Consider the following 12,096-nt stretch of genomic DNA (forward strand, 5'->3'; position numbering starts at 1 on the left):
CTGTCTCCAGATCATGGTACGAATCAACCACACAGCAGCAGACACTGATCTCTTCTTCCAGAGATGTAAAGCAGCAAACCCAGTATGACCCAGTATGCCTTATAGCTTTATTCAGCTTAGATAGACACTATTCAAGTCTTGGTGCAAAGACCATCAGCTGGGAACTGGAGTTCAGCTGCTGCCCAGCTAGAGCCAGGGCAGTGTGCTTGCAGGGGTGGCCGGGGCTCCACAAAGACTGCGGTGAGATGCACACCAGCAGTGCTCGGAGGTGAGATGGTGGGTTTACAACTTGAGGCAAGGGAGGAGAGATTTGCCACTGCAACCCATCATGGCTGGGAGCGACTGGTAAAGCACCAGGATCCATAGGGCTGGCTTTTCTCTGGGCCGATGTGAGGCTGAGGAGTAAGTTTCTTCCAGGTAGGCAGCAGCAGCCGTGCCTACAGCTTGCCGGGTAGGAGGGTTGCTGCACTGTGCAGCTTATTTCTGCATCTGGCAGTGCAGCAGCTGGACTGTGTCATGCTCAGTCAAGCCTTGGTGTCTAGACAGCAAGGACCAAGTGCAGTGAGTGGCTCGTCAAGAGCGGTCCCTCAGGCACACCCGTGTGCATGCACACTCAATCCGGTGTGTGCCGGATGCGAATTGCAAGGACTTTACCGTGGTGGGCAGCCGGAGGTGTTTGTCGTGCATGTGTTCGCAAGGTAGGCGGTGGCGTGGGGCTGTACGATGCTGTGTGGCCTCTGGTCGGTTCTTCCCTCTGAGCGTGGGGAATGTGACAACTGAGCTGCTTTGGCCAAAGTCCTCTGCCTCCTCGCTCTCAGCCAAGAGGCCTCCTGTGCTGCTTGCAAAAGCCTTGTGGCCTCGCTGCCCCTGCACAGCGTGCAGCATGGGGATCTGTTGTACCTGGCTCTTGTCACACAGCCCAGCCCCTGGCGCAGGGTGCCTGGTACAGGGCACGTGCCTGCCAGCACGGGCTGTGCTGCTGCTACTTTTTGCAGCAGGTGCTTCAGTGCAGGAATGAACCGGAGCAGCTCTTGGCCACAGTAAAAGATTGCTCTCCTTGTTCCAGTGGGGCCTGTGCAGGTGGCAAGCACCAATTCAGGGGTAGATTTTGTTGTTGTTGTTGCTTCTGACTTCTGCAAGTGCTTTGCGGAGAGGATGCTGAAACCCAGCGGCAGAGCCTCACTTCCACTCTGTTTAGCGCAAAGAACTGTCCTGTTTGTAAGGTGGTTTCTCCCCCCCGCCCCCCCTCCCCTTAGACCACTGACTTGCTGCACAGCCCATAGCTCTCCTCTGCGTTGGTGTTAAACGAATCCTGGATTATTTGTAGGATCCTTTCTCTTTTTACAGAGTAGTTATAAAGAGCTGTCTCAGCCTGCTGTGTCATGTGTATGGGTGGATGGAAAGGGATGTCATGATTCATCAGAAGCATCAGTGCATCCAGCAAACAGGGCCTGCAACCCATATGGGAGAAGGAAAATGTTCTTGCGACAGATGGTTGGACTTCTTTTGGTTTTGGAGTGGTTTTTTTTTTTTGTGTGTGTGGAAGTAGGAAGTATTTGTAGTACTGAGCTGGAAGGCAGGGATGAGGAGCAGAATGAAGTGCCCATGGTCCAGCAGGAAATGGTCAGCGACCTGCTGCTCTGTTTGGACATGACAAGTCTCTGGGGCTGGATGGGATCCACCTGGGGGTACTGAGGGAGCTGGCAGAGCAGATTGCCAAGCCACTCTCCATTGTTTGTTGACAGTCTGGGCTAACCAGGGAAGTCCCACAAGAGTGGAGGGTAGCCAATATGGTGCTCATCTACAGGAAGGTGGAGCTTCTCCAGATAAATAGCCCCAGGACAAGAGGAAATGGCTTCAAATTTCACCAGGGGAGATTTAAACTGGGTATTAGGAAGAATTTCTTCATTGAAAGGATGGCCAAGCATTGGAACAGGCTGCCCAGGGAGGTGGTGAAATTGCCATCCCTAGAGGTGTTTAATATAAAAAAAGAATAATACATAGATGCAGTGCTTAGGGACATGGTTTAGTGGCGGGCCTGGCAGTTTTGAGTTAATGGTCGGAGTTGATCTTAAAGGTCTTTTCCAACTTAAATGATTCTACAAGAAGTTAATTGTTGGGCAGTTGATGCATTGTCTGACTTTGGAAATTCTGAGATGGATGTAAGGAAATTTTTCAGAGGGACCAGGGAGAGAGAAAAGGCACTACATCCAAACCCTGGGATTTCAGATCTGGGCTGCTCCTGGCACAGGAGCGATCTGATGGGGTCCAGGGCTCTCGCCTCCTGACAGAGGGGCATGAATGCATTCCTCAAACCTCCATGACAGCATAGGAGCAGGGATTTTTCTTATTGTTGATTCTGTAAAAGGTGATTATGTAGAATGTGATGCTTCTGAGAGTTTTCCTGTTTATTGGAAACTACTAACAAATATCATGAGAATATGCCCTTTCTGGAAGGGAACATCTTCATTGTGGTTTTCAGCAGTACAGGAGAACTGAGCAGTTCTGGACTGGAGACGCGTATCAGTAGCTGAATGTGTTCAGCAGGGGCATCTGTCACATTGGTGATGCTGTAGAGGGGTAGAATTAGTTGCTTCAGAATGCTAGTGTTTTATTTTGTGCTGTTAAGTATTTCTTGAGTGGTACTGATGAAGTAATCATAACAACATGAAAATCCTTGTTGCTAAAGTAAAGTACTGGTTCAGTGTTCAAGTGGCTCATCTCCCAGAGAGCAGTCAAGGTCAGAAAATAAACAGCATATCCAAACAAAATGGATTTCCAGGCCACCATGTGGGGTGTCTGCATCATCAGAAGAGACTGATGCAACAGTGTGCTATGATCTCTGGAGCACTGTCCACAGAAGAGAAATACTGAGGGCCAGCACTGTGGTTATGACTCCCAGTATAAGAACCCTTTTGCTATGGGTGTAATTCATGATGGCAATAAGTCATAATGAACTGTATGACCATACAATGAGATCTGGGCCTAATGTTTAGATAGGTGTTGAAGACTGTAAAAATAAGGTCCTAATGGAGGGTGAAGAAAAGATGAGGGTGGATACATAGCCCTCCTGCTACCCATAAGGAAGAGTGCCATTCCCTAAAAAAACAAACAAACAAAAAAACCCACCCCAAAGTCCATTTGTTCCACCCCTCAAGTGTGAGCCAGATCTGGAGGATAACAGAAGGGATATTCTTAGAGGGCAAGATCAAGGAAATCTCTTTCCCTGCCCTCTCAAAGTGGGGGGTTTAGCTCAGCTCTGTCCAGTATATGCTGTATGTATTTATTACAGACTCCATATATGTATTCTATATGTATAGCATTTATCATTTATGCTGCATGCATATAGTGTATAAACCACAGATTATATCCTCTTATGTATGCTATGTTATATAGTACAAATAAGCTGTACTATGTATCGGCTAGCAAGTACTGTTCTTAGATAAATTTCTTCAGTACTACCTAGCATACATTGCATATTCTATAGTATACATGTGGTTGCATATATATAGAAACATTCTTCAAGAGATGATAGATGCTACATAATAAAATAAAAAAATACATGTATCTTAAATGGATATACTACATAAATACATCCACATAATATACATGCCTGTTTATAGTGTGTGTGTAGACCGTATTGCATATAAGACAATTACATAATTACTGAATAATGTATCAACATGTTTACAACTACATAGTATGCATACTATAAGATTTGATAGTTTACAAATAATTTATTATATCTTATATTACATTATGCAATGTATTGTATCTATCTTGCTAATGACATCTATTATACAGACAACGCAGTATGATGGTATAATTACTACATAGTATGATAACAATATGATTTATATGTATGAATAGTGTATATATATCAGAATATTTCAGGCTAGAGATTATGTACTGTATAATATAAACTGTCCTGTACAGACATAGCACCTAAGTTACATATATACTACATAAAATGCCATTTATGTTATAGGATAGATGTTGTTACATATCAAATTGACTATTAAACAGTACATAGGATATACGTTATCTATAATATGTGGTCTATAACATAGTATTTGTAGTAGATTGCTGGTATACATCATCTCCATACTACATGGTACACATAGGGTATAGCTTACATAGTATTTATATATGAAGTATTTTATATTTACTTGATATCACAGCTTTTACCTGTAGTGTTTACAGAATGTATAAAAATGAGTTTGAACTAGAACATATTTTCTTTAGAGTATGCAGTTTTATCTGATTGAATTAGGTATAGTACATAATAATATACACTATAACATCCAAAATATATTTACACATCATCTGATATATAGGAAAGAATATATATCCCATCACGTATTATGTAGTGTATATCGTACATACAACTACACCTCACATTCTGATTAGAGTATATACTACTATATACTGATATAAATCATGTATATCAGATGAATTGTGTCTTTTTTTTATACATAGATGTATATACATAAAGAAGAAAGCAGGAGGAGTCTCCTTGTCTCCTTTCCCTTTCTTCTGCAACAATAAACATCCCCCACCCTGGTGTGGAGGTGACACCTCTTCCAGGACAGAGAAGGGAGTTTTAGTTTCAGGATGTCCCTGGCATTGCTTTTCGGTTTGTGGGTCTTTGATGCTCATTTCAGCTGTCTTGTGATTAGATCTTTCTGTCCTCCATCGTTCCATCTCCACTTGTATTTCAAAACTGGTTTCCTGGCCTGCTGGGGAATGGGGGTGGGGACAGATATATAAAAAAAAAATATTAAAAATTCAAGTTTAGGCTTACATTTCCCATCCAGAAGGATGCTTCTAGCAAGCAGGTGCTCAGAAGCTGGTGTGAAATGAGTAGGAGTTGGAAGTACACGGCACAGACCCAACCAGCTCCTTGGACTCTGCAAAACCCAGCAGCAGTGGTGGCACTGCTTCACAGGCTTGTGCTGAAAAATATTAATAAAAGCCTGCTCCGTTCTTGCTACTTTGTGACAGCAAGGTTGTTCTCGCTCAGCTTGTCTTCCTTGCCTTTTCCTGTAGGAGCTTGCATTGCCTAAACACTATTTCTAAGGCACAGAGGGGGATTTTCTCAACTTTCCTCTGCTGAGCACCATTTCTTTCTGCTGAAAACCAAACTTCATCGTGATCTTGTTTATCGGTGCTTTTGTTTCTAGGTGAGATGTGTCCAGACACATTGCAATGGGCTATACAACGCATACCACAAGAGCATTTAGGTTGATGGGGGCACCACTCCCCCTGCAATCTCACAATGGCCCCACAATCTCCTTAAGCACACGTACCTGGCACCCCAAGAGTCCTGCACCGCTCTCTCCAAAAGGCTGTTGGAGTGGTTGAGATGAGGACCTCCCGCACAGCCGACCAGCTGGATTCAGAGCCTTTCGCCACCCTGCAGTGTCGGTGTGTAAATGCTCGGTGGCAAACGCAAATGCTAACCCTGCTTTCCAACACCAGCCACGCACACAGGCGGGTGCTCTGCTGCCGCAGCGGGGGGATGCTCGGTAGGTTTGAACTGGAGGGGACCCCTCACCCGGCTCATGCACCCACAGTGCCCCAAAAGCGACCAGCCCCGAGCTGCCACCACCAGATGGAGCAGCCTCCCCGAGTTCCTCCTCCACCGACTGTTGTCTCACCACGGCTCCTTTTTCTTTTTCTTTTTTTTTTTTCTACAGGAATTCATTACGATAAATGTTTTATCAGTGAATTCCGAAAGAATTAACAGTGATTTGCCACTTACTTTACGGGGTTGCCGATAATTCTAATGGAACGAGAAATTAGGGTATTTAAATATCTCCTGACACTTTTATTTCAGGGAGGGGGAAAAAAAAAAAAAAAAGACCAACACCAAACCCCAAGGCTAATTACAATCCCAAAGCACAGTTTTCACCTTATGAGATAGATCAAGGTCATAAAGACCCCTTTGGAAGCTTCTGTGCGGTGAAGAATCAAAACCAATTTAAAGCGTGCACACAGCCCACGGAGGAGCGGCAGTTTGCATGGAAACCCTGAAAGGCAGCCCGACTCCTCCAGGAGAATCTCTCCGAGAAGCTGAGCAGAAAATGTGGTAACTGGGCCTCTGTTTCTACAGTGACCTTTGCTGTTACCAGCTCAGCAAAACTTCCCCAGGCACAAATTCACACTTTTCCAAACAAGATCTGGAAGAGGAGATGTCAGTCTGGCCAGCAGCAGCAGCAGTATAATTAAGGAGAATTTATCACTCATTGCATCCTAGCAGATTTACCTGCTCTTTGCCTAATCCACATCATCTGGACAAACACGCATCCCTGCAAGGGTCTGAGCAGCTTCACACGCATGCCCATCTTCACCCTTGAAAACCATGGAGGTTTTCCTCCTGACCTTGTGCTATTCAAAAAGGGTGGGACCTAGATAAGAGATTAATTTTTTTTCTCCTTTTAAACATATACACCTGCTGAAGACAAAAATGCTCCCTTGCAGCAGAAACAGGCTACACTGCAGGGGTCCTCAAACTACAGCCCGTGGGCCAGATACGGCCCCCCCAAGATCCTCAATCCAGCTCCCTGGTATTTACAGACACCCCCCCCCCCCCCGCCCCGCTGGGGGCTGGGGGAGGGAAACCAAGATGACTGCCTGCCACTTCATCCGCACGCCGGCCCCCTGTTTAAAAAGTTTGAGGACCCCTGGGCTACAGCATGGGTGAAGTGGGCACCTCCTCCTAGGCTGTACAGTCCTTGAGATACAGTGAAAACAGGGTTCTTGATGAACTGAACCCAACAAGAAGCTGTGTTACAGCTATTGCTGGCATTTCTTTCTCTCAGGTTAGCTCGCTGCTACTGAGTTCAAACATGACAGCTGGGTCCTGCATCCAGCAAAAAGGCAGGCATTCCCCACTGCCACGTCTCCTGTGCCTTGTCCTCTTCCATTCAGCGAAGGGCTGCGGGCAAGGAAAGGTCACACAGAGAGGAAACGCATCTGTTGGAGAGCTTTGAACACACACATACAGAGCCCGCTACCTCAGGTTATCACTAAGTCGTTGGCCAAGAAGAGTAAGGCAGGTTTGGTACATGTGTTTTCACCTATACCAGTGCCATGGCAAGGAAAAAGCCATCTTCCTGACCTTTGAAATATCTTCCACCCATTCAGTCTTGAAATAAGCGACAGCAGAAAGGACAGATAACATCCAGTATACACTGCATACCTGTGGATTGTGTATATAAGGGAGTATCCTTTGATAGATGCCAGGGATTTAGCACTGGTACAACTGCTGGGACAGGTTTCATAACATCTCTGGTGCAGCGATGGGACAACTGAGTGTCACCTTTTCGCCTCTGAGCTGCAAAGACATTGTTCTTACCCTTCGGTGGCGCCATCAAAAAATGTCTCTGAGGTATCCATTTCTCACAAGACTCTGCCATCAAGCGAACAATAAATTTAAGTGAAGAGCTGCCTGCCCATGCTGGTGACGATGCCTGTCCAAACTGAAATGTGCCTCATTGACAACCGAAACGGCCGCTGCACGATCAGGAGGGAACAAACACGAGTGGCATCGCCTTATCTACGGGACAAGCTTTATTAACATTTCGCTTTAACAAACATCGTAGTATGAAGGCATCGGTTCTTTAAGTTTTCCAACGCATGGCACAGAGAAAAGGAAAAATGACAGACTCTTGAGACAAATTCAGCATGTAAATGACAGAGTAACAGAAGAGGCATGTATTAACCAGTATAGCTGCTAGACCATCTATTAGAAGACAATTTGGAAGCAACAGTCTACATTTCTTTGCATTGAAGTAAAAACATAGTTTTGGATTGAGAAAATTACCTTTTTTTAGATTTTTTTTTTAAACTTTCCTTTATATCACAAATGTCAGGGTAAGGCAAATCCTGGATGAATCATATGATAAAAACCCCTATTCCCAAGAAAATAGATCCACATACTCTGTTAAGTTTGTAATTTTAAAAGCAAAGCCAGCATGCACTGCATATAGTGAAAAGTCCTTTTTTTTTTTTTTTTTTTTTTAAATATTTTTATTCAAGTGCCTAAAGCAGAACAGTGTTAATTCACAGAGAGGCTTTCTCAGTGCTTTATAGAAAGATTGACAATTAGCTGCAGTGAACGTGTGACCCATTATTACAGACTATGTCTCAAACATCCCCTTTGGATGTCTGTATGGAGGGAAACCCATTCATCATCAGAGCAGCCACCAGCCTGAGGAATATCGTGCTTAATGGTAGGGATGAGCTCTTTCAGACACAGGAGAAACAATGATCAAGCAGAGCCTGATACTTTGTATGCGAACATCAGCACCAAAAGGCTGCTATTCCTTTACGCCACCTACCACAAACACATTTCAGGTTTAAACCAAAAATCCTTGACATAAATCCCTGTGGAGTGATTCTTGCTCTGATGCTTGGTCTTCTACAAAACCAGCTCCCTTCACTTCTGCATCTCCAGCAAGAGTGGTGGAGACTGCATCGAGGGGCATGGGTCCAGCCTCAACTATGAACTCAGCTGAGGAACTCACGCTGCCAAACTACACTCACTTTATGACTAGTGAAAAACCCCAACAAACCAAAACTCACCTGAAGAAAGAGATACAGATGCAGCTGCAAATTGTCCTCTAAGGACTTAACTCCTGCATTTTCTTCCTTTATGTTTCCCACCTGGGCTTCATACTTTGCTGGTGCATCCTTAGGCTAATGGTTCATGGATTCAAAGACTCACTGCTGTTCAAGGACCAAGATTAAATGAAAAGTGCAACGAAATTACTGTCAGGGGTTAGACAGTGTCTAACATGATGCATCATTGCAGTTAATTTTTTTTTTAAGCTATCAGTCAGTCTCACAAGGAGTTTAGGGAGTCTTTGTCTCCTTGCTGAACCATCACACCTCAGCAGGCAGCCTCCTGTGGGGCTCTCCCTTCGGCTCCCTCACTAAACCCGAGGCTGGCAACAGCAAGAGGGACATCTGATAACATGGCTAATGGCAGCCTACAGGTCTGTTCATGCTGCCCAAGAGCAGAGCTAGATTCAGGGGACTGGATACTCCATTGACCAGTTATCGCAGCTCTGCGGAGCTCAGTTCACCCTGGATGGGGACCTGGCCACCTTGGATCTCCTCAACGTTTTGCACAGCTCAAAGTCGAGCTCACCAAGTTCATTCCCAGCCCGCTGGGGCCGGTTCCCTCACTTACCTAGGTAGAGCGAGCCCGTCAATCCTGGTCTTTTCACAGGGACCACACAAAAAGGCGATTGAAAGGAGAGACACCCAGTGCATTTACTTCCCTTCCGAGGTATTTATCCACTCCTGCCCCACCTATTATGAACAAGCTGTTTCAATCAAAATCACCCGGTACAGAGAACATTCGGAAACATATGGGATGTGCACCATGTAGAGGTACTACCTGCAAGGCCTCCCACTGCAAAACCGCAATCGGCTGGAAACAAGGGGAAGGGGGAGAGGGGGCGAATCCATATCCCAAAAGACATGTTCTGTCAAGCATGACCACGGGGATGGGAAAGAAAAGCAGCAGCAACACCTCAATGAGAACAAGGAGTCCCTTTGAGGGTGCCCTGGGGAGAACAAGGGCCAAAGGAGTGGTATCTAGCAAAACTAGGTAAAATTAGCAATATTAGAAACCCAATTCACAGGCTTACATCAGCTCACTTACTCCTTCCACAGCTGATCCAATTCAGAGTTATGCAACCACCAATCTCCAAGACAAACAGGTACAAAGAAGCGCCTCGAGACCTTCTCTAGCGCTAGTGTCACCTGGGTTAAAACGCCACGGGAGCTGGCACATGGAAATACTCTCCTGATCCCACCACAAGCAAACGTGCTAGAGCCACACACAGGGAGATGGGGGGCTGCCTTTCTAGGGGCCGTACTCTCTGACTGAAATCTGCGGCTTTTCTTGTTTTCTTTTCTTGTCCTTGGCTGACCTGACACCCTTTCGAATTAACCTGCAGCTGACAGCAGACATCAACTGCCATAGCCAGTGTGCAGGGCCACGTGTGACTTGCTGTTACACCAGCAGACGATTGATAACCATAACCAAACCTACTCTAGCTGGGATAAACCCAGATCACAGGAGGATAGAGATATGTCTAACCTTGGTGGTTTTTTTTTTTAATATACTTTTTTTTTTTTTTCATTTTTGGCCGGCAAGTGAATACCTATTTTGGATTCATGCATATTTGTGGGGGGAGAACAGAATCAATTACGTTACTTAAAATGATCAAATTATAATCAGCAGCATTTTAAAACAGTTTGTAGCACATCACACCCTGGACACGGGTTGCGTGCTCTTCCATTGAGTGTATTGTCTATCAGTTTCGGTTACAGCACGGTTGGGAAATGTATGTGAAACCCTTTTGTTCCTTTTCTAAAAATTTCAGTGCAGCATTTGCTGGCAGAACAATTGACATATGGTGAGACATTCTTATCCAAATAACTGTTAATTGCTTTTTTTAAAAAAAATTAAAAAAAAGAAATCATGCATATGCAGTAGAAAATATAATGAGGGCTCACACAAGGTACGGCGTGAAGTTGTTAAAGCCGGGAGCCGTATTTAAAGATGTCTTGATTGCAGAGTGCCTGTTATCCTTTGTCACTTGCAGGATCGAGGAAATCGCTGTTGCCTACCCACACCCTAAGGTCATACTTCCAGCACCGATGCTGAGGTGCGTGGAGCTAACCCGAAAAGAGCAGGACTGATCTGGGCTGCCGGCAGTTGGAGGCCACGTGTTATTTGCATGTCGGACCCACAGAGGGACATAGCACAGCACAGGCTGGTCATGGTTTAGCTTTCCCATGCCAGAAAGAAAGGCGAAGGGCAGGGCTATGGGTGATCCAGAGGCACTGGGATGATGGAATTAACGTGCAAACTCTGCTTCCAGCGTGGACTCAAGGGAATCTGTCCAGCGCCTCTTCTAGCAGCCAGGGTTTGGACATGGCAACCTGCTGGCCGGTGCCGACAGGAGCTGCTGATGGACAAGCCTGGCGGTGGGCAACATGCAGGGCTGTCTCTATCAATATTTCTGATATTTTGGAGCGTCTAGTCTTTCAAATCCCTAGCACAAGGAGGGAGGTCGTTTATCAGTGTGTGCAGAATTATAATCCTTTGTGGCAGTTCATGTTCTTGAAGAAAATGTCTGTTTATATCCTAGGGAAGTTCTAAATAATAAAAAACAAAAATGGAGCGGGGGGAGGAGAATAAACTGGCTCCCACAGGTTGCCTGCAGACAGTACTGTAACTGGAAAAGATGGTAAAGATGGTAGAAAAGGGGTGGGCCTGGAAACAGGCTACTGGTGGTATAGTGCAGGAGGAAGAGAGACCCAAGATAAGACAGGGACTCACAGTTCAGAAGAAACTGCTGTAATTGCAGGGGTCATTGCAAAACATGTTTAGAATTGGGAAGTTATGTGTCTTTCCAACAGGCTTACAGAACAAAATGCAATGAAGAACAAAGAGAAATTAAAGCAAAGAGTCATTTCCCCAAAGCTGCCCTCCCTCCCAACCCACGGAGCATCTCTGCATGCTCTTTTCTGCCAAGAATGATGCCGTATGATGTCAGCGCCTGCCCGTTGGGTTTCCTCGGGTCTCTCCTCTCCTGCATCCTTCCTTCAGCGCAGCAGGGGAGAGAAAAGGGAAGGGAAAAAAAAAAAAAAAGGCAAAATTTCAAATGTCTGTACAGAAACCAGATCTCATCTTTCTAGCACAGATGCCTACAGTTTCTCTTTCTGTCACACGAGCAGCACGTATATGTGTCACACAGTTTATATATAACAGCCACTATTATCTCTATAGCAAATTGACTGTGCTCATTAGGATTTCTTGGCTTTCTGTAGCACCGTGCTACCTAGCGTGGTATCAGAGACCTCCAGCTCCAGTGGGTGCTTTGGTGCGAGACCACAGAACATATGTTAAAAACAACACATTGAAATACCAAACACAGTAAGCAAAGGGATCTCCTTGGCTCTTAAAGACCCTAGTGAGACCCTCTGAAGTTTAACAGGCTGATCAGTCCTCCCCAGGGACCTGCTCCTCCCCATTTAAACAGCGGCAACAGAGTCAGGACGACTTTGATA

The 12,096-nt window shown here is 45.3% G+C and overlaps 1 protein-coding gene across 3 annotated transcripts in view; it reads right to left on the minus strand.

Moving 5' to 3' along the window:
• Positions 1 to 7,559: 7,559 nt before the first annotated feature.
• Positions 7,560 to 12,096, minus strand: part of MACROD2 (mono-ADP ribosylhydrolase 2) — an 892,508-nt gene continuing 887,971 nt past the window's right edge. For all 3 annotated transcript variants that reach the window (XM_056357738.1, XM_056357737.1, XM_056357736.1), the window contains one exon: positions 7,560 to 11,629. The gene's annotated coding sequence lies outside the window, so the exon portion shown is untranslated. The remainder of the gene's footprint in view (positions 11,630 to 12,096) is intronic.

Source organism: Falco biarmicus, chromosome 12 (genome assembly GCF_023638135.1).
Source record: "Falco biarmicus isolate bFalBia1 chromosome 12, bFalBia1.pri, whole genome shotgun sequence".
NCBI classification, from domain to species: Eukaryota; Metazoa; Chordata; class Aves; order Falconiformes; family Falconidae; genus Falco; species Falco biarmicus.